This window comes from Anastrepha obliqua, chromosome 2, assembly GCF_027943255.1.
Source record: "Anastrepha obliqua isolate idAnaObli1 chromosome 2, idAnaObli1_1.0, whole genome shotgun sequence".
Taxonomy (NCBI): domain Eukaryota; kingdom Metazoa; phylum Arthropoda; class Insecta; order Diptera; family Tephritidae; genus Anastrepha; species Anastrepha obliqua.
The window spans coordinates 11,033,111-11,054,867 of NC_072893.1; positions in this window are offsets into that span (position 1 = coordinate 11,033,111).

Here is a 21,757-nt window from a genome sequence, read left to right on the forward strand (position 1 = left end):
TTTTCGGAAGAAAAACATCTTAAAAATATACTATACAAATTTCAGGCAGAAATTTTAATTATTTTTAAAGTTATAGCTAAATTAAGAGAGCGCGCCGTAGTGTGTATGAAAGCGTGTGACACGCCAGCAGCAGCTGTTGTCGAAACTTTAAACGCGTTTTTCTGAAAACCATGTTTTCGAAATTTCGGGGAATCACTGGCTCAAAAATATTCAACCGATTTTTCTAAAAATTTAACCCGGTATTCTAGACACACATATCTAGATCCCGGACCTTTAAAACATTAAATTTTTTAATAATAAACTATTTAATTTAAACAATTTATGAAGAAAAAAAATTAGATTTTGAGAACTTTTTTCACAAGTCCGACATTTTGTTTTGGTTTTTTTATTTTTATGTATATTTTAGGTTCGGGACCTAAAATAAAGTCTACAGAATAATTTTTTATTTCAGATGACTTTGGAAGGCTGTGTTTTTCCCCGAACCAACTCATCTTTTTTTTAAGGACTCCACTTTCAAATTTCAAAAATTTTAAACAAATTAATATAAAATTGACTTTAAACAATTTTTTTATATACTTCAAAACACCAATAAAAACATGTAAAAACTCTAAAACGATCGCATTTTATTTTCTTTTTAAAAATGATTCATGAAAAAACGTCGAAATTTCGGTCGTTACACCGGACTACTACCATAATTAATCAATTTTTTTTCAATTTTTTCAATTCATCGAAACTAGTGATTTTCGTCACAAATTGGACCAGTGGTTATGTGTCTATTATGAACCAGTGCTTTCACTGGTATAACACAGACAATGTAAGTTCAGCATTATTAGGTTTGACTGCAGGGTAGCTACTGCTCGGGGTCAGTTGCTAGCTGCAGTGCGCTGAAAAGTATGCAATGCGCGAAAAACTTGCTTGCCCACCAGAGGCAAACAAACTTTTGAGAAGTGAGATAAAGTTTTGCATATAATTCTGTATGAATTTAAATATGTATGTCTGTATGCATGTATAAATGTACTTAGCTCAACTGGCAGGTTCATAAAGTTTATAAAGTTTTACCGCGCTATTGCAACAATGAATTTAATACCTACTCGTTGTTGTACTTTGTGTTGAAATTCTTGCAGCTTTAAAAAGTATATTAACTTTCCCTTGGTGCATTTTTAAATGTAGCTAATAAAATGCCAGGAAATGGGGTGTGCACAAGCACAGCAATAGCAACAACTATAAAAAAATCTACTCTCGACATATTAAACACTTCATAAAAGTCACTCATTTTAGTAGTTTACAGCCATTGCAAATGCGAGCTTATTGACATTTATTTGATGCAATTTTCATGCATCTTTTCGGTAAGTAGGTACTTGGCACTTGGCAGCTCCTCATGGTTTTGTGAATTTTGATTTTTTACTTTTCCGCATTGCAAATGCGAATACATACATACATGCGAGGACACTGGTGGTGATGAAGCTTCCATTATGCAAATCAGTATTGTATTTGATGTGTGCAGATGGCTCACTTCGTAGTCACTCAAGCTTACACAGCCACTGACTGGCCATCTGCTGTCTGTTACTATTGACAGTTTCTTACTGAATTACAGGCGTTTAAAGGTGAAGCCATTCGGTTCAATTGAATAGGGAGTTGGAAGGGAATGGCATGCAAATCTGCAGCAAATATTTTGAGCATTTGCAGGGATGTAAATTTTTCGTCGAAATATCGTTTGGCTGGAAAATTCAAAATCGGTGGGGTGAGATATCGGAAGCTGTTTTTATGCATGGGTTTTAAGTACAAATACCATAATAAAATGTACAAATTTGCTTCCAAATGGCATCACTCAAAGGCAACTAAGTCGATTATAATATTTTTATTTTATTTGAACAGCATTTTTAGCAGAGTATTGCCACTTATTTGTGATAGAAAAAAAGTAAAAATAATTAAAAAAAGAAAATAATAAAAATAATAAAATAAAGTAATGAAATAAATAATAAACAATAATAAATAAATAAGTAAATAAGAAGTTAAATAAAAACTAAAAATAAATGCACGAAATGACGAAAAGAGTTTAAGAAACACTTGAACACAACCTTTTTAAAGAGCATTGCCACCTGATTTTTTATAGAAAAATATGAATTAATTATATTACATAACTGAGTAGAGTATTGTTTAAATGAAAAATGTGTAAAGTATCACAATACACCTTTAGTTCAAAACTATATTTCAAGGATGCTGCCACCTGATTTTTACTGAAAAAAAGCTAATACTGTAAATAATAATATATAGGTATCAAATCAAATATATAAAAAAACTAAAAATTTAATCAACTAATATTTTTAAATGGCGTTGCCACCTTAACTAACTAACTGACTCTAAATATAAATTAATAGCAAGTATGGAATACAAATAGAGCGAAAGGTATGTGCGAGTTTGAAAAGAAAAATATTTTCCAACGGCGTTGCCACCTAATATGTAATGTGATAATTCAAAAAAATTAATTACCAAATGACACCAAAAAGAACATGGGTATCGAAAAAAAAGTATGTAACAAAAATTTGGATTTAAATACGTATACATTTCAGAGCGGCGATGCCATCTAATTCTGATTAAAAATATAAATTAATGGCAAATATACTGCTAGAATATACCTAGAATGAAAGGTGTGTGAAAGACCTGAACAGGAAAATATTTTCCCATAGCGTTGCCACCTAATAGTTTTTGTGTAAAAAGAAATTGATTAACAAATCATATGAAACACTAGAAATGTATATCGAAAGAAAAGTATTTAAAAAAAATTAAGATTTAAAAATGTACATATATTAGAGCGGCGTTGCCACTTAATTTTTCGCGCGAAAAATAATTTATAAACAACTATTAAAATATGAATATAAAATGTCAGCTGTTGATAAATTTTTTTATAAAAATATTTGTTTTTATATAAGATCGGCGTTGCCATCTTATTTTTATTAGAAAGATATATTACATGTTTTGAAAAATGAATTGAAAATTTATATATGGGTATTTAACGACTGGTATGTATAAGAAACGGCATACAAAAATAATTTTGAGTGGTGTTGCCACTTCAATTTTAATTTAGGGAGCATTATCCTCTAAAGACTTTAAACGAGACTATAAAGTAGGAAAATAATGTAGGAACAATATTAAAATATGACTACAAAACGACAGCTGTTAAAAGTTTGGATTACATATGTAAAGGGTGTTTTTTTTAGAGGTTAGGTTTTCAAGATGATTTAATGTTATGACCAAGAATTTAACTTTATTATAAAGATAAGGGTTTGCCATTATGTTTTAAAAATGATTTCGGGCAAGTGGCCGCCGCGGCTGGCACGAATAAATTGCAGCCGAGAGGCCCAATTTTCGACCACTTTTTGCAGCAATTGGGGCCGTATGTCAGCAATAACGCGCCGAATATTCTCTTCCAAGACGTCAATCGTCTCGGGCTTATCTGCGTAGACAAGTGACTTCACATAGCCCCACAAGAAATAGTCCAACGGTGTTATATCGCACGATCTTGGAGGCCACGCTACAGGTCCACGGCGCGAGATAATGCGCTCACCAAAAGTTTCCTTCAATAAATCGATTGTTGCGTTGACTGTATGGCATGTAGCGCCGTCTTGTTGGAACCAAAGGTAGTCCACATCAACATCGTCCAATTCAGGCACGAAAAAGTCATTAATCATGGCTCTATAGCGCTCTCCATTGACTGTAACATTATGGCCGGCTTCATTTTTAAAGAAATATGGACCAATGATTCCCTCTGCCCATAGAGCACACCAAACAGGGACTTTTTGAGGATGTAACGGCGTCTCAGCAATGGCTTGTGGATTATGTTCACTCCAAATGCGACAATTTTGCTTATTGACATACCCATTCAACCAAAAGTGAGCTTCATCGCTGGACAAAATTTTCTTCGATGCGTCGCGCGAACCGAACCATTATTTTCGTAATAAATTTGCACGATTTGCAAACGTTGTTCAGGTGTAAGTCTATTCATTATGAAATGTCAAACCAAACTGAGCATAAATAAAGTGACAGCTGTCAAAAAGACCATCTACGAAAAAAGTAGTGCCAACTTGAAAACCTAACCTCTAAAAAAACACCCTTTACATATATATTGTAATATTTAAGAGCGGCGATGCCACCTAATTTGTGAGAGAAAAATAATATATTGTTGAAACAACTATTAAAATATGAATATGAAACGACAACTGTTAAAAATTTGGATTTAAATATGCATAATATTTTACACTGGCGTTGCCACCTAATTTTTGAGAGAAAAATAATGTGAAAGCAACTATTAAAATTTGAATATAAAACGACAGCTGCTAAAAATTTGGATTACATATGTATATAAGTAACTTATGTTCGAACGGTGTTGCCATATACTTTTATTAATTATCTTTGGTAAATGTTTTCCATTGAACATTCGTGTATGGATACATAATGACTGGTATTTAAAAGAAACTGCACAAAAAAACATATTTTTGAGGGGTGTTGCCACCTAATTTTTCATTTAGAGCATATTGCCACCTAATGGTATTAAACTAAAATATAAAATAGGAAATGTTTTATATTCATTAGAGCAGTCACTTCTCACCTGACGGATCACTGGTTTTTTTTTAAAGCTGAGCCCGCAGCAATGAGATAAATTTTGTTCAAAAAATACAGTTCACTCTGATAACAATTCTTAGTCTGGAAAGTGGGTTTATTTTTAGGAAGTTGGCATGACCGTAATTGAGCTTCAAAAGTGGTCTTACAAAAATTCAACACTTCATAAATTTATCACAATTTTATATTTGCTTTTATAGCTCCCGAAAGGTGGTCGTATAACGCAACCTAACCTAACCCACGTAGATGGGCAAGGTGGTAATAAAACGGCTATGAATTTTATCGATACGTCACATCAATTCCACTCATGAACACTTCCATCTCGTCGGGGCATTTTTGAGTGAATCGATGCCTCATTTGCATTCCCATTTGTTAGTGCAGTGAAACTCTACTGGTCATATTTGATCATACTACATACTCGTATATGTTTGTACTTCTATGCCCACTAAATGCTTCTATTGCTAACCAAATTTTCAAATCTCTGCTTCGATTAACTATTCAATTGAAACCCTGAATAGCTCACAATTCCACAGTTAGTAAGGTTTCCTTTCTTCAGTAGGGTTGCCAATACGAATACTAGCAATTATTGCTATTTGCGTCCTTTGTCCTCTCAGCTGTCATCTGTATTGCATTTGCAATTATCTGGGCAAAATTTACGTGAGGGTTGGCTATGCATATTTAGTAGCTAAGGAAGCTGTAGCAATTTGCAAAACAAGATACGATACACTGCCAAGCGTACATTCACATAACTGTTTTATTAGAGAAGCATTTGTCGTGGATATGTTTGGCTGTGTGGTAGTGCTCGTATGTGTTTGTGTAAGGATTGTTTTTCAAAGAAATGCAAACTTCAATTATTCTCTGATTTTCTGTTTATTACGCTTTGAATTTGCAATGAATTTTGCCAACTACTTTGACAAGGCAACTGATTGAGTGCCAGTGGCAAGTGAAGGTAAATTCAGACAATTTTTTTTTGTGACTGAAGATCAGTTAAAGTTGGGCAAATGGTAGTACAAGCAAATTTGTAAGAAAAAAAGTGGTGTGGTTATTTACTGGCTGTCATTTTAGTGGAAAGTTATTGAAGGAAAATTCTGCATTGTTTTGAGTATTTAAAGTCTATTATTTCGGTGAGTATTCCGGAGTTACTACAGCTAATCGAATTACTGCAAAAGATGGAAACAATTTGCGCTTGCTTTTGATTAACAAAAGAGAGAAAGTTGCTATTGCCAATTTTGAAATTGAAATTGAAATTTGAAAATGTCGAGCCAAGGAGCACCAGGAGATTTGGTGGCTCCTAAAACACTCAGGCCATTGTATTTAAAGCTCTGGAAGGGGGTAGATAATCAAGGAGGGAGGAGAAAAGTATCAGAGAAAGAGATAGGAAAGAATAGAGACAGACAGAGAGATAGTTAGTCCTGTGAGAATTTTCCTGATTCTTTGGCAAATCTGTAAATATCCTCCAGTTTTAGAGAATGAATATTACTCATTCTCTCGACATCGGAACCCAAAACTCGTAGCTGTACTCTAGCAAAGGCAGAACACTCACAGAGAAAGTGCTCAGTGCTATCCACCTCCTCCATTCATGACAGGCCCATTGGGTCCTCAATGATTCCAATGGTGGTCATATGCTGACCCCATGGGTTGTGTCATGTAATGCTACCGACCATCAACCGGACGTCTTCCTTCTAAGTTTTAGTAGAAAGTTTAACAGTTTTCTGTTCGGACTTGTCACAAAACAGTTTGCAGTTCTGCAGCGTTCTAGACCGGCTATTGCCAATACTTCGATATCAAATACGGTAGGTCTGGTTCAGTTAATGCTAAATCCACATGACATCACAGGTGGTTTAAAATATATCGCCTTGAATCATTCAGTGCCCCTGATGAATCTCATCTGCCGATATCCGCCATCAGAATCATGAGTGGCTCAGAAATAGTGCCCCAAGATTCCCAGAATGCCTGTTTTTGGGCAGTATGAGACAGTAACAGAAGGGGGGAGATACTGTCTATTCCTCCTCACCGTTTTTATAGCTCCTAGAGTACCTATGGATAGGGAGCTTTTCCGCATGCTTTTTTATTAAGCAGCGTCGAGTGATTACTTCGGTGACAATAGAAATACCTTCTATTTTCACAATGACCGTCATACCCGGACTTTTATGGTAACCAGCGTAAGAAAAAAAGTTTTTGGTATACATTTATTGAACTATTCAATTTACATCGTTCCGACTATGAATTTAAAAAATAACAAACTACATATTTTAAATTAAAAAGCCATGAAAAATACTTTCTTCAAGACCGAAGTTCTGCTACCCTAGACCCAATGGGATAGGATTCCCATCGCAGATAGGCAGTGGAGTTTACTCAAGAAAGATGAAAACAAGATTGCGCCTATCAGAGAGTACGTGACGTCACATTAGCGTTGTTGTAAGTGTTCCCAACCCTTTGCTCTTCAAAATAAATTTAGTGTCTTTTATATCCAAAATGTGAACATTTTTGAGTTTAGGTTTGGGTTTGTTTTCAGTTTAAATCCGAAATTCTAAGTTAAAAATTAATTGTAAGTTAAATAAGGTTGAAAAAGGCAATTCTTGCATTTAAAGCTTTTGCAGAGAAAGTTTCAGTGCGCCAACCTAAATCCCATCAATCTTTTCCATTATATCAACAATTCTCGCTGCCTGTAGATATCTGCCTGTTGGAGGTCTAATGATGGTATAAAAACGGCGCTTCAGAGCTACTTGAGGAGTGCCAGACTGACACTTCAACTATTTCACATACCTACCTACCTATAAAATTTGACACTATGAAATGGAAATCTCGTTTTTTGCTCCCTTTAAGGTTATGCAAAAATATTAGATATTCTTCTTCCAACTCTAGTTAAAATTTCTATAGATTTTAAAAGGCCTTTAAGCTAATGAATACGAATTAAATCCATAGCAGTTTATTCATAGCGAAAATATACAAAAAATTGCAAATAATACTGAAGAAACCAAAGCGATCTCTTGGAAAAAGTATTACCTCATCTTGTTGCATAACCTCGAATGTAGCAAACAAGTTTTTTTCGGCCCTTTTTTAAAGATACTCTCTTAGCATAAGTTTTATATAAAGAGTTGGATTTTTTAAACTCTATGTTTTCCATACAGTCTATTGTACATAGCCGTAACACATTTATTTTAAAAAACGCAAACAGTATGGACAATTTGTGGTGCATATAAAGTTCTTTTAGTAATTCGATAAAAATTTGGTATTTTCTTTTCTTTAAATGGGTATTTTAGTGCTTTTTTATATCCAAAACTAGGCAAAATTGAAGTTCCGAGAGAGAGAGATTTGCCTGCTCGAAGGAGAAGAAGAAGAACAACCTTGGAAAAAAATATAAAAAAAGCAAAGAAAAGAAAAAAAGATAATCTGGTCACGATTAGATATTGGAAATTTCGCTGAGAGCAAAGTAATGGGACGGCGATAGGCGCCACTTCATTATTTTATCCATCGTACCTACTACCTAGTAGGACAGCTTTTAGTACCACACCGGGGGGAGTCGTTAAGGTGCTGTTTTCTCCCTTGAGAGTCCTACTTTAAGAAACGTGCTAAAGCAAGACTTCGCTCTTTTGGTAAGACTTTCTTGCAGCAAATCAATGACATTTCAGACATAGAGATAAACAATTTGCTGCTATACTTGGATCTCACGAAATGCATCTGACTTAAACAAATAAAAATAAAACGCAGACATCACAAAAGAACAGAGGTAGCTAAATGGCGCTAGTCGCTAATTGGTATTATTTCAATAGAAATATTCCACCCCTTAAACAACAACAACTTATGTAATCTTTGTATTGAAAAGCTAAATTTTCTCTCATAAGCATCAAAGAAGTTTGACGATCGCAAAGGCTTAATATTTAGAAATTCCGGACAAAATCGATGACTGGTGCATAAGACAGGATCTTTCCGTTAATCCGAACAAAACCACCACAGTCTTGTTCACGAGAAAACGGTAATTGGAAGGACTCAGTCTTCCAACACTGAAAGGTGTGACACTTGGTCTTTCCGATGAAGCTGACTTGGGAGACACACGTTTCACTGAAGGTGAATCGCTCATTAAGGATTTTTCAGCAATGCCGCAGAGTCTTTGGTAAATCCTGGGGTTTGAAACCTGTTGTGGTCCAATGGATTTACACAGCACTTATCAGACCAATCATCCTTACGCCTCTGTGGCCTGGTGGCGAAGGACCATGGTCAAGTCCTCACTCCGAGAACTATACAGGCGGCAAAGAAGTGTATGTTTATGCATTACGGGTGCCATCAATACAACCTCCGGCGATGCTCTAAATGCTATGCTTGATTTGATTCCCTTGGATCTTAAGATACCACAGAAAGCAATAAAAGCAATGTGTAGACTCCATAAATATGGTTTCTGGCACGAAGACGGAATTTCGGGACACAAATAAATCGTTAAGTTGCTATCTGAGCAGTATCCACTGTTTTTGGCACCTAAAGACGACTTGATACCCACAGTTTCATTTGGAAGGAATTTGATGTCAGATTCCCATTGCGTGAGCAATGGAGCAATCCAGAATGCATTCAGGGAGGTTTGACGGATATTTTCTTTACCGATGGGGCCAATAATGAAATAGGGTCTGGAGCCGGATGGTTCCTAAACGATAGTAATAAGTATCACTATGCTATGGGGGAAATGTCAACTGTTTTCCAAACGGAAGTTTTTGCCATGCTGAAAGTAGCCGAATGGATAATCGAGAGGAGATGGAGCGGGAAACAGATTGGAGTTTTCAGTGACAGTCAGGTTGCAATCAAAGATTGTTCAAGAATGTAAGAAGAAGATTAATTCTGTCGCAAGACATAACAGGCTTGTACTTAAATGAAACACTCCGGTGTTCAAGGAAACGAAAATGCCGATGAATTGTCCAACCGTGGATCAGCCAGAGCCAATAATCGGAATCAGTACCGCAGGAATCATGAATTGGATCAGCGATTATGTAGGCAATCTACATAAAGAGCGAGGGTCCGGTCTAGAACGCTGCAGAACAGCAAAGTGTTTTGTGACAAGTCCGAACAGAAAACTGTCAAACTTTCTACTAAAACTTGGAAGGAAAGCATATGACCACCATTGGAATCATTGAGGACCCAATGTGCCTGTCGTGCTTGGAGGAGGCGGATATCACTGAGCACTGTCTCTCTGAGTATCCGGCCTTTGCTAAAGCAAGACTACAAGTTTTGGGTTCCGATGTGGTGAGAATGAATAATGTACGTTCTCTAAAACTGGAGGATATTTACAGATTTGACAAAAGAATCTGGAAAATTCGCACAGGTCTAATTACTTCTGTCTCTGTCTCTACCCTCTTTTCAGAGGTCTAAATACAATGGGCTTTTTAGCCTGAGTGTTTTAGGAGCCACCAAATTTCTTGGTGCTTCTTGGCTCGACCTATTCAAATTTCAATTTCAAACAATATCAGTAAAATGCGTTCTATTACAGTTATTCATGCAATTTATTCGGTATTTTAAAAGAAATATTTAGAAAAAACTGAAAGATCTCTTATAACTAAATTGAAACTTGTTGGATTCTCTTGTCAACACGCAGCAAAATAAAAATATTCAACTCCAATGTAAAATCAGTACACCCGTGCGGGTGTGAGTCGGGAAACATGGCTGCCAGCGAAATTAAAATGCAACGACTATGGAAGATAACAGACAGACTATTCTAGATAACGCCACAAGATATCAATAACGTTGCAGTTAAGTGGTTTGGCCCGAAAACATGATGAGTTTCAATAATTTTTGTTTGCTAGTCAGTTGCTTTATTTTACAAATATAAAAATATAGCATTAATACATCATGTTTCATAAATTAAAATTAATAATTGCAAAAGTTATCGCTGTTTGTGTGGAGCCCGTTTCTCCAGAAGTCTCTTGCGGTGATCATCAAAAGTCCTTTGAGATTCAACTAAAATCAATCGGACAAGAGAAATTAGTTTTATTAATAGATAGTCTTGTGCCTGATCGAACGTTTTTTTTTTCAAAAACAACAATATGGTGGCCTCAGGAAATATTTTTCAGATTTTCGAGAAAAAACCGACAATTAATTAAAAAAAAAAATCGGAATTTTTGACAAAAACAAAAAAAAAATCCTTCGATCAGGCACGAGTTTTTTTTTTGTTTTTCAAAAGCAGTAAAAATTTTATTGAAATCTTCTTCGAAACTGTTCAAGATGATAACACATCACGGATGTTATTTGGCTGTCAAAGTCGAAAGAACCTATAGTTCAAATTACTTCCGTTAGACTCTATATAAACAGAAATTTCAAATACAAATGAAATGTATTTACTTTTCAAAATATTGATAACACTGTATTAAAAAATAAGCGAAATTTAAAACTACTAAGCTAGATTTGTCTTGAATCGTCACTCAGTATCGCTTCCACTATCAAATTCCGCCTCGTTTTCAAACTCGGCTCCTGCATTATCGTTCTCCTTCGATTAAATTACGAATATTTCAGCGTCATATTCAGCTTTAGCACTATCATTTTGCTGTTCGGTTGATTTTTTCTCAATAGAGTTTTTTATTATTAGAATTTAAAATCGGATAATTTTGTTAAAATCTTACCGATTTTCACGTAATCAGAAAACAAAATATGAACGATTGAGAAAAAAAGAAATGGTACAAATAAATAAGTGTTTCTAATGAATTTTTATTACGCAAAAGTTCACGTTTTACTACCATCATAACTGAAAACTTAAGAGTGAGCAACATTATTTATCAATTAAGAAGCCGATTTTGTATGCCCGAGCGAGAAAGCTGCTTGAATAAAGAACCTTTTTGAATCATGGGCAAATTGTATGCCTTTTGCCGGTCCAAAAAATAACAAATAAACATCTCAAAGTCTTTATCCTTTTCTGACAAGCTTTTTTTGTGTAAAAATTGTGTCTCTCAGCCGCTGCCTCATATCTTAGAGCAGTTAAAGTTCATTGACTCAACTGAGCGGAACATCTTTTACTTAACCTTTGATTACCGAAGCAATAACCTTCCTGTGAAAAATGCACAAAATTTTCTAATAAGTAAAATAGACAGTTGTGACATTTTAAACATTTCAACTTGATCCCTAAATATTTAAAATCTCAAAGACTTTCTGTTAATTAACATTTTTCAATTATACTAATTTTTAAACAATTTTTGCTTTTACCCCTAGCAGCCTGCCCTTGGCCAACACCTAACTTCAATTTCTCTAATGCTTTATAAAATAATTTAGTTGTGCACTCTCAAATAAATTAAACCCATTTCCATTTCACAAGAGCGGGGGCGCCTTAACTGCGAAAAGTTTGATTGTGAAATTACTCATCCGCCCTGTAGAACCAGATAATTTACATATACGGTTTGTAGCCAAGAAATGTGTTTGGGTGTATGTAATTGTCTCAGTCAAACACGCGCGCTCTTAAACTCTAATTAGTGTAAAATGCACTGACTTCTAATTTCGTGGCGGTGTGTGATAAAGAAGAGGAAAACAAGAGGACAGATGAAAAATATGGAAATAAATTGCGAGACTCTTAGCTGTAATTTTTTGCTTGCAACAAAGTACGTACCTATATTTTCCTAGATGTTTTTCTCTGTTTTTCATTCTTTATTCATTGCTCGTTTACTGCTGAGCTAACGCTTTTGCTTTTAATTATTCTTCGCTCTGCTTTTTTGGCATTGTCACGCTTCCTATTGTCAAGTTTGTTTTATCTTTGTTTTTCTTGTTTTTTGTTTGAATGCGTGGGGGTACTCAGTGCTTTGGGAATGAGCAGGTGATTATTAGAACGGAAAGAGGAAAGGGGAAAGGGTTTAAAAATAGTATTCACTATAGGCGAAAAAATAAAAATGATGAAGCAAAATTATTTGCATTACAAATAAATTTTGAGAAAGAAAGTGAAAAATGAGGTTTAGTAGACAAGAAATATATAGAGCAAAAAATTATCACGAGAACTTTTTCGAATTTTTAAATTATGACAGATATTAACTATGTTTCGTTCGACTACTTGCTGGGTCAATTAAATTTCATCTTTGTTAGAATATTTTAGAATAAATTCCATTTTTCAACATTTTTTTTAAATGATGGGAAGTTTGATATACTTAGTGAAAAATTGAAAATGTAAAACTTTTTCGAATATCCATATTAACTTTCACTATGTGAGTTACCTAGCAACAGATCAAAATCGGGCTCTTGAACTAGTATATAAGTGAATGTAGATTTATAAAAGGTATTTTCCTTTTTCAATAATCCTTAAAAATGAATATCTCGAAAATGGCTAAACTTTGGACGTTTTATTTAGTTATACGCCATGCTAAATTAACCTAACGAACAATTGTATATCCTTTTCGAGTTGCTTGGTTTTCACGGATGACTTAAAAATTATCTCATCTGTTAAAGACTCAGTGGATGTTTAACTCGACTTGAACAGTAATCATCGATTGCGCATAAAGTCTCGTCTGTCTTTGAATATTAAACAATTCTTTCATTTAACATTTTCGGGACGCCAATGCATTTTTAAAGCATTCTCTACCATTTTCAATAATATACTATGAACTGTAACAGATTTTAAGGATCTTGGAGTTTTATTCGATACGAAATTTTCGTTCAGTGGTCATATTAATTTTATTCTTTTAAAATCGTAGTATGTTCTAGGCTTCATTAAAAAATATTTCTTAAGCAGGCATTACGTTCCCTACTCTTTGAGGCCCTATAATTCATTATCCAATTACAGTCTGCTTGCTCTAATTTTGCTTGATATTGTCTTTATATGCATTGATTGCTAATATCTTAGTTGCCAAATTTGGGTGGTTTTTATTTACATTTTTGTTTAGTCTGTAATGTAATTTGTACTAAATAATAATCTTTAAAATAAAATAAAATAAAATAAAATAAAATAAGGCAGAAACAATACACGGTGCCTAACCCCATGATCTCGAAATGGAATGTATAGACGCATAATCATCCAATTTATGGTTGAAAAGAGGAAATCTATTTTCTGACAGAAGGGTTCGCAATAGCTATCCAGGGCCGAGTTATTCCAACAAGAAATTTCCGAAAGGTCGAGGTCGAGGTCGAAATTGCCGAGGCAATAGAAGATAGGTGCCGAAGGTGCGGCATTTACTGTGAAACAATCGACCATGTAATTGCTGGATGTAGCGTACTTGCCCCCCCGCGAATATGTCATGAGACATAACAATATAGCAAAGATCCTCCACCAACAACTTGCGATAAAACATGGTCTCTTACAAGCAGAAGTCTTTTATTTTAAATATGAACCAAAGGCAATATTGGAAAATGCAAATTTTTAACTGTACTGGGACAGATTTATTTCCACAGATCAAACCGCAGCTGCCAACAAACCTGACATCATCTTGTTCGACAGATTAAATAAAACAATCGAAGTAATCGATATACCGTTGCCCCTTAATCGCAACACCCAAAGCACATACTCCACAAAAATTTGGAAGTATGCAGCTTTGGCCATAGAACTAAAACGGATATAGGATATACAAAGTGAAGGAAGTGAATATAATTCGCATAATTATAAAAAATTTGAAAAGAAGTATGACTGCAAACACCTTTTAGAAGACATGCAGGAGTCGATCATACTGGACACATGTGCAATAGTTCATAAGTTTTTAAATATAAAAGCAATAGCACTCGCATGGGCGTAGAACTTGGACTACGCTCCACCAAAGCACAATCCCTTGAACATTTTATCCGGGATGTGTAATCTTCGGCAATATCCGAGATGAATTAAGCTCAGAAATCAAAAAAAAAATAAATAAATAAAATAAAATAAATAATAAGAAATTACCTAAATAATAAGTACTAAGACCGCTTTTCCGGTAACTCTGTATAAAGGCATTTAGTTCTCCTCTGTTTAAATGGATCTCCTCTGTATTTGAACAGACTGTAGCTCTAGGTAACAATTGCCAAAGATGCAAGTCCTTTGAAAATAAGCCTCTGGAGTTTTCTAGTCGCTATTCTGGGGCAAAATCAAATGACACACCATTTTTAGGGATAGCATTTGCTGATGACCTTTGCTCTGCCGTTAGTGAAAAGAGTTTGGAAATATTATTGTTTTATATAGGGCTGCCATAGCTGAATTGGTGCGTGACTACCATTCGGAATTCAGAGAGAATGAAGGTTCGAATCTCGATGAAACACAGGCAGGTAATGGAAAACCTCCGAGCATGAAAAGAGCTCCTATTAAAAACTATCTGCCGTTCGGGGCGGCTTGAAACTGTAGATGGGAAAAACACCAAGACGCACGCTACAAATAGGAGGTTGAGCTCGGCCAAATACCCAGAAACGTGTACGCGGCAATTATATATGTATATAAAGCGTTTTTCAGTAAGAGCGCTTTAACTTTTGTTTTTAATAAAACACAAACGGTTTGACTTTTTTAACTAATTTCTTTTTTATTATCGAGCTTGAACATATACATTTAAGTATGAAATTCGATTTCTTTTGCATGACCACCGCGTGCACGTTTTACGAAGTCCAATCGTTGAACCCAATTTTCGACCACTCTTTTGCATAAATCGGCCGAAATTCCAGCAATTTCGCGTTCAATATTGGCTCTGAGCTCACAAATCGTCGCCGGCTTGTTACTGTAGACCAATGACTTCACATAACCCCAAAGAAAATAGTCTAGAGGCGTCAAATCACACGAGCGCGGCGGTCATTCGACCGGTCCATTTCTGGAAATAATGCGCGCATCGAACTTACTCTTCAACAAATCAATTGTAGCGTGTGCTGTGTGGCTTGTGGCCCCGTCCTGTTGAAACCACATGTCGTCTAAGTCCATACCATTCAATTGCGGCCAAAAATAATCGTTTATCATGTCGCGGTATCGATTTCCATTCACAGTAACGTAGCGATCGTTCTCATCAACGAAAAAATATGGGCCAATTACGCCGCCGGCATGTAAACCGCACCAAACAGTGATTTTTTCGGGATGCAACGGTGCCTCATGAATCACGTGTGGATTGCTTTCTGCCCAGTAACGCATATTTTGCTCGTTGACAAAGCCATTGAGCCAAAAGTGAGCTTCATCACTGAAGATGATTTTTTGGAAAAACAGCAACAGCAACAGAACGATTATTTTCATAAAAAATTTGCACGATTTGTAATCGTTGCTCAAGTGTGTAGCGTTCCATGATGAAATGTATACTAATGAAGTTTACAAATGGCAAGCGAAAAATAAAAAATATTGCATCGTTCGCCCTCCCTATCGGCAAAAAGTTGAAGTGCACCTATTGAAAAACGCTTTATATAGAGACTCGACAAGACTCTGCCATTGTACATGGTTTGGGACTGTTGTGCTTGCGCTGTCCCATGCTCGCGTATTATCGATCTTCTCCATGTAATATTTGACCAATTGCGACCTCTGCTCCCTTGCAGGTTCCAGCTCAGTGCCATTCTCGTGATGCTATCTGGTGATTTTCTAAGCGTGTGACCTATCCATCGCCACTTTCTGCATTTTATTTGCCATAAGATAGGTTCTTCATTCGTTGATCTCAATAGCGTGTCGTTTTTTCTCATAATGGCTCAACGAACAGCATGTTAAGTGAAGAGCTTCACTCAATTGATTGTTCCACTATGATGCGAAGAGTGTTGGCTTGGTCAAAACAGTGTCGATGAGATCGAAATCCAGCTTGTTCCTCTCTTAAGGAGCATAATATTATTGGCTTTGAATGGAACTATTAGTAAATAAATAAATTGTACATCCAAAGTTATCCGTCTTTTTTAGACACTCCTTCATAGTCAGGCAAGATTAACACAAAAATGGCTGTCATTCATAGGAGTTCGAGTTAGACCGACACTTTTAAATATTTTTCGGTTTGAAATTAAACGTAGGTAGGTGGGGTGGCTGTCGCAATGACACACTTAGACCTTTCATAGGTCCATTGTGATACCACTGGAACTTATCCTTACCCTATGGGTTCCTTTACAAACCATCCAGTAGCTTTAGTTAACGAGCAAAGCTTCGTTAATTTTATATGCGCTATGTATGATGCAGCGGAACATTTAAAAATGTCCTGTCAAGAGTGCGAAGCCTCCTTGTCGCGAAGCTTTCACACTCTCATAAAAGGTGGCTGACTGTCTCCTCTTCTTTTGTATTAAGACAGCTTCTACAGAAATCGAAGTACGGCCATCTTCTAGTCTTATCCACTTGGAGGTCGAACCGTACTCGGTCTTAAAGTCTTTTTAGTCGGTAACAAAACACCCTCTACGGAAATGCCTTAACTCAGAAGGAAAAAACTTAATTCAAATATACATAGTTTCTATGGTAATGCAATATTTTCTTTAATGAAGGCGTCATTAGAGGTTATATTAAACTTAGTTAAAAATTTAAAAAACTAAAAAATACGGAGCTTAATATATAATAGAATTTATATTAAAGTAGGGCAAAATTCGTGAACTATCGGAAGATATATAATTTTTGCAAGCGGCGTCGTACGCCAACAGTTTTATGGAGCAAGCAATGGAGCGCGTAGAGTTCAAAATAAATATCTCCAAGACTCAAAATAATTTTAGTAAATTGAGAAAAATAGTTATTCAAAAACCGTTATTTTAAATTTTGAAAAAGGTTTATTTCAATGACCTCAGGAGCTTATTTTAATCGGGATCGGGATTGGAATCCAAACTGTGTTTGAATATTTTATTTCGTAACCATTTAAAATTTCCCTACCTTTCACTTGCCTCAGGCCAGTCGTGCCATGCGTTGCCAATCGCGAGACGCCTACGCGTGCATGTTTTTCACTTTCTGCAGAAATGAATAAATAATTTATGATGCTGCTAATTTTTGAGTGGTGAGCAGTGGATGTAAGAGATTCGATTTTTGGTAAAAGTGCTGGTGTAAATTATCATAAATTATAGCTTTATAGGTATTTTTGATAATTGCGATTTGTGCTGCGTTAATGTGTGGGTGGTGGCTGTGAGAGTGTGTGTATAATCTTTACTTTTTTATAAAGCTGATTAGGCAAATAAATTACGTAATTAAAAATGGGAATAAATATTATTCGTAACAGCCTAATTTAAAGTGGTCTTACTTTTTTACAATTTTTTTTACAGTTTTTTTAATTGCAATTTTTTAGTCATATTTTAAATACAAATTTTTGTATATTTGGAATTTTTATATTTTTATACCACTTTTATTTAAAACTTAGAGCTTTTCAAACTTTTTTAATAATAAACCATTTTAATAATCACTGCAGAACGCACCATTCAGAAATCCTTCAACTTCAAGTTCCTTCAATCGCATCAATTTTTGTTAAACATTTCATTGCAAATAAGTTTTCGCAAAGCTCTGGAAAAAAATTTGAACTGTTTGGCAGACCAGAAAATTAAAAAAAGTATAAAACTGCATCTTGTCAACAAGCAACTAACTATTTCATGCCCAGCTCCGAACGCACAATCACAAACTTGTTAACAGCGAAGCAAGCAGTGGTATCCGTTAGTCGTCGCTCAACCGAGGGTGCCCACACTTTGTCAACGTACAAACCAACTAACCAACGTGCAAGCCAGCGTCGCATCAACCACAAGCAGCACTTCGATTGACAGTCTTGACTGGTTTGTTGCCTGGATAGTTGGAGTGGAGGTAAACTTTCCCATTCACAACATAAATCATGCACAATTTGGGTCAGCCGCTGCCGAGAATGCGGTCTTTTCTCTTCTACTTGTTTTCTTTGCTATTTCTATTCTTAATTTTTTCTATTTTTGGCTTCACTTGATTTTGTGGAATGCTGCGCAAACACGAACGCTTTTCGTTCATTTCCGCCACTTCGGGTGCCAACTATTTAGCCACAGTCACGCATCAGTTCGCTGCAATGGAGAATAATATGAAAAAGTCCAGCAAACAGAATTGGAGGAGGAGTGGGCGGTGCCTGCTCTTCTTTAAACTACTTTTCTATATCACTTTTGGCTTCAAGTTGGCACGACTTATTTGTCGCCGGACGATTAAATTTTTCTTCAATAAAATATGTTTGTAAGTGTGCAAATAAAGCATAAAGTGTTTATTTCTTATGCAAACTGGAAATGCAGTTTAGTAATTCAGTTTAAATTGAAATGCAAGGGTCTCTTCAATGCTTGCCAAATAAGGCACGTCACGATGATTTAGTGGATTTTTTGTTTTAAAGTGAAATGGGGCAAGCCTGAGGGCAATGGCCTGCGCGGTACGATTTGTATGCTGTTTTTATTGCTGATAAAGAGGAAGGGAGTTCATAGGCTTGCAGCTTAGTAGAATGACACCTGAGATGTTAAGACGTGAGACGGGCGGACTCCTCAAGTGGCCTAACTAAAATGAACAAGGAAAAGCATAACTTAAAAATTTTTTTAAAAATAATTTCTAGAATGTTGCAAGGATATATAATCTTTGAAACCCATAGTTAGGCGCGTTAAATTTCTGAGAAATCTCAAAATCATAAAGCTGGAAACATAATACATACAGTAAGTAAAAAGCTGCGCGACTTGCGTGTGAGAAGTGAAACTTTTGAAGTTTTTCTGGCTCACATTTCAGGCAATCTGAACTATTACCGAGTCATGAGTTCTATGTGAATGCTAAAATCAAGAACAAGTAGTCAAATTGTATAAACAGATGGTTTCCAAACGGATCAGAACAACATAGACCTCGTTCTATTAAGAAATAGTCGTACCTCTATTACGAAGAAACCCGTGAAATTGAATGAATGCAGCCATCATAATCACTATCATTAGCACTAACGTCTTGTGTAGACCATTGCGTCCACAAAGTCAATGGCTGGACTTGTACTAAGAGATTTACTCCGATATTTTGTAGGAATTATTTTTTTAGTATAATAAACTAAACTAGAATAAATAAAAAGTGACAGAACTGAATTTTTTATGATTGGCGCATGCTTTGACAATGTTCAGAATAAGTTAGGTTAGGTAAGCCTGGTTGGCATTAAGCCACGCACAGAACTTTTGGTCCCTAGCGATACCAGATGAAAATAAAGGTTCAGAATAGTTATAATATTTTTTTGTCAAAGTTCCAGTTGTTGTCGTACTCATAGTCTTATTCATAGACAAAGTCACAGTTATAGTCACGGCCATATTTATAGTCCAGGAAACACGGAGACGCTGACTACTATCTCACTCAAATACTGAGTGGCCACGGTTGTTTTTTGGAGTACTTCTATCGGATTAATCTGGAGGAGAACCCCTTCTGCCCAAACTGCAACCACGCGGTAGAAAGTTTAGAACAAGTATTCTTTTACTGCGATCGTTTTATAGCGGAGCGTCTAATGCTTGAAGCAATTCTGGGTGGACAGCTGTGTCCGGAAAACCTAATCCCCAAGATGATTGCATCAAATACTTACTGGAATGCGGCAAAAAAAATTGCAACCATGATAGGGCTATATCTTCAACGAGCAGAGTGGCAACGCAACATGCAGCGAATAAATCAAAAATGTCTGGAGGTGGACTGCCTACGAACTGACGATAAATCAGCCGCCTGAGTCTAGTGGACACGACGGTATCAGACTACGACATGTCGGTAATACTTACGACGCCTCGATGTTCCACTTGCTGCAGAACCTCTTATGAAGTGGAAGCAATGGATACTATCGATAGCGTATAACCTCCATATGCCCATGTGAGAGGAATCTGTAGGCAGGTGTCAATAGAGGTTGTGTCAATAGACATAAGCGCGGCTGCACTTTGACGAAATCTTATCACGCTCCCAGGATGGAATTTAGCCGATGAGGAGGGTTTTTATAGTGTTCGTGGGAGCATACCCCAAATACCACTGGTGCGACGTCCCCCTTGATGAAGTTTCTGATATTTTGATTTTAACCTCCTTAAAAAAAGGCCAGTGATAGTTAGTAATAGCTAGAGGCTTAGGTATAGTCATAATCGCATTTATAATCACATTCATAGTCATAGTTATATTCTTCTCCATATCCATGGCAATGTTCGTACTAAAAGTCATAATCATATTTATATCCGCAGTTACAGATATCCATAGTCATATTCAGTTGTAGTTACAGCTATTATCTGACGAGTGTTATTACAACAAATTTTTCTGCCATTTGGTGTTTCATCCGCATACTATGCTTCGCAACTGAGGCGGACTAAAGGATAGTTGCACATGAAATGCAATTCACTACGCACGGTGCTGTAAAAATAAAATTGCCAACTACTTTTATTTTCATACCGGTTGATATTGAACGAAAACCTGCTATTAACTAAAGTGTCCATAATTTGCTTATCCTTTTGCTAGAAAGACTTCATACTGCGATTCTGAGGTGTTACTGTAATATTTTTTTAAATGTAATGAAATGAAAAAAGAACACCAAAATAAGTAAGTGAAAATATTTAATATTAATAAAATATATAGGCATATATAAATACATAAGTATTTATCTATTATACATTGCATTCTTTGAATTTCACTGACCCAATTCTATCCTTTAAAAATGGTTGCTTGCTCATTAATCTGAAAACACTAAATATTAGAAGAACTTTTCTCTCCCTCACTCCTTTTCGATTTGTTAAGTGGGGCGATTGAGTCCTAATCGCTACTCGAGAAAATTTATTTCATTATCTCCCAGCGAAGAAGAATCTTTGACTATCCTGGTGAATAATCACTTTGCGGAAAATTCCATTACCCCAAGTGACATTGCCGACACGAGTTGACAGGTAGGTTTACTCGATGTTTCCCTGGAATCTATCCTGTCAGTTGATAGAATCACATGGGCAATATATAATTTCTGTCCTTTTAAATCTCCTGGTTCTGACAAAACACAGGCAAGATGTGTTGCTTCAGAAAACAAGTACCTCGGTGCTTCCTGTCATGTCTATCTGCTTCCTGTCATGCAAGAAATCAACTTGGAGTGTTTCGCTCTTAATCACGTCCCCACCAACTGGAAGAAAACGAGTGTTGTTTTCATACCCAAAGCAGGGAGGAGGGGTCACGACTCGTCCAAGGACTTAAGGCCTATAAGTCTTACCTCATTTATTCTAAAAGTGTTTGAAATTTTGATTGATTATCATATCCGAGAGTACATCGAATCCAAATTATCTTCAGCGCAAAACGCTCAACTGAAAGGGAAATCCACGGAGTCAGCCTTACTCGAGGTACACGAGGTCATACAGACTGTGGAAAAAT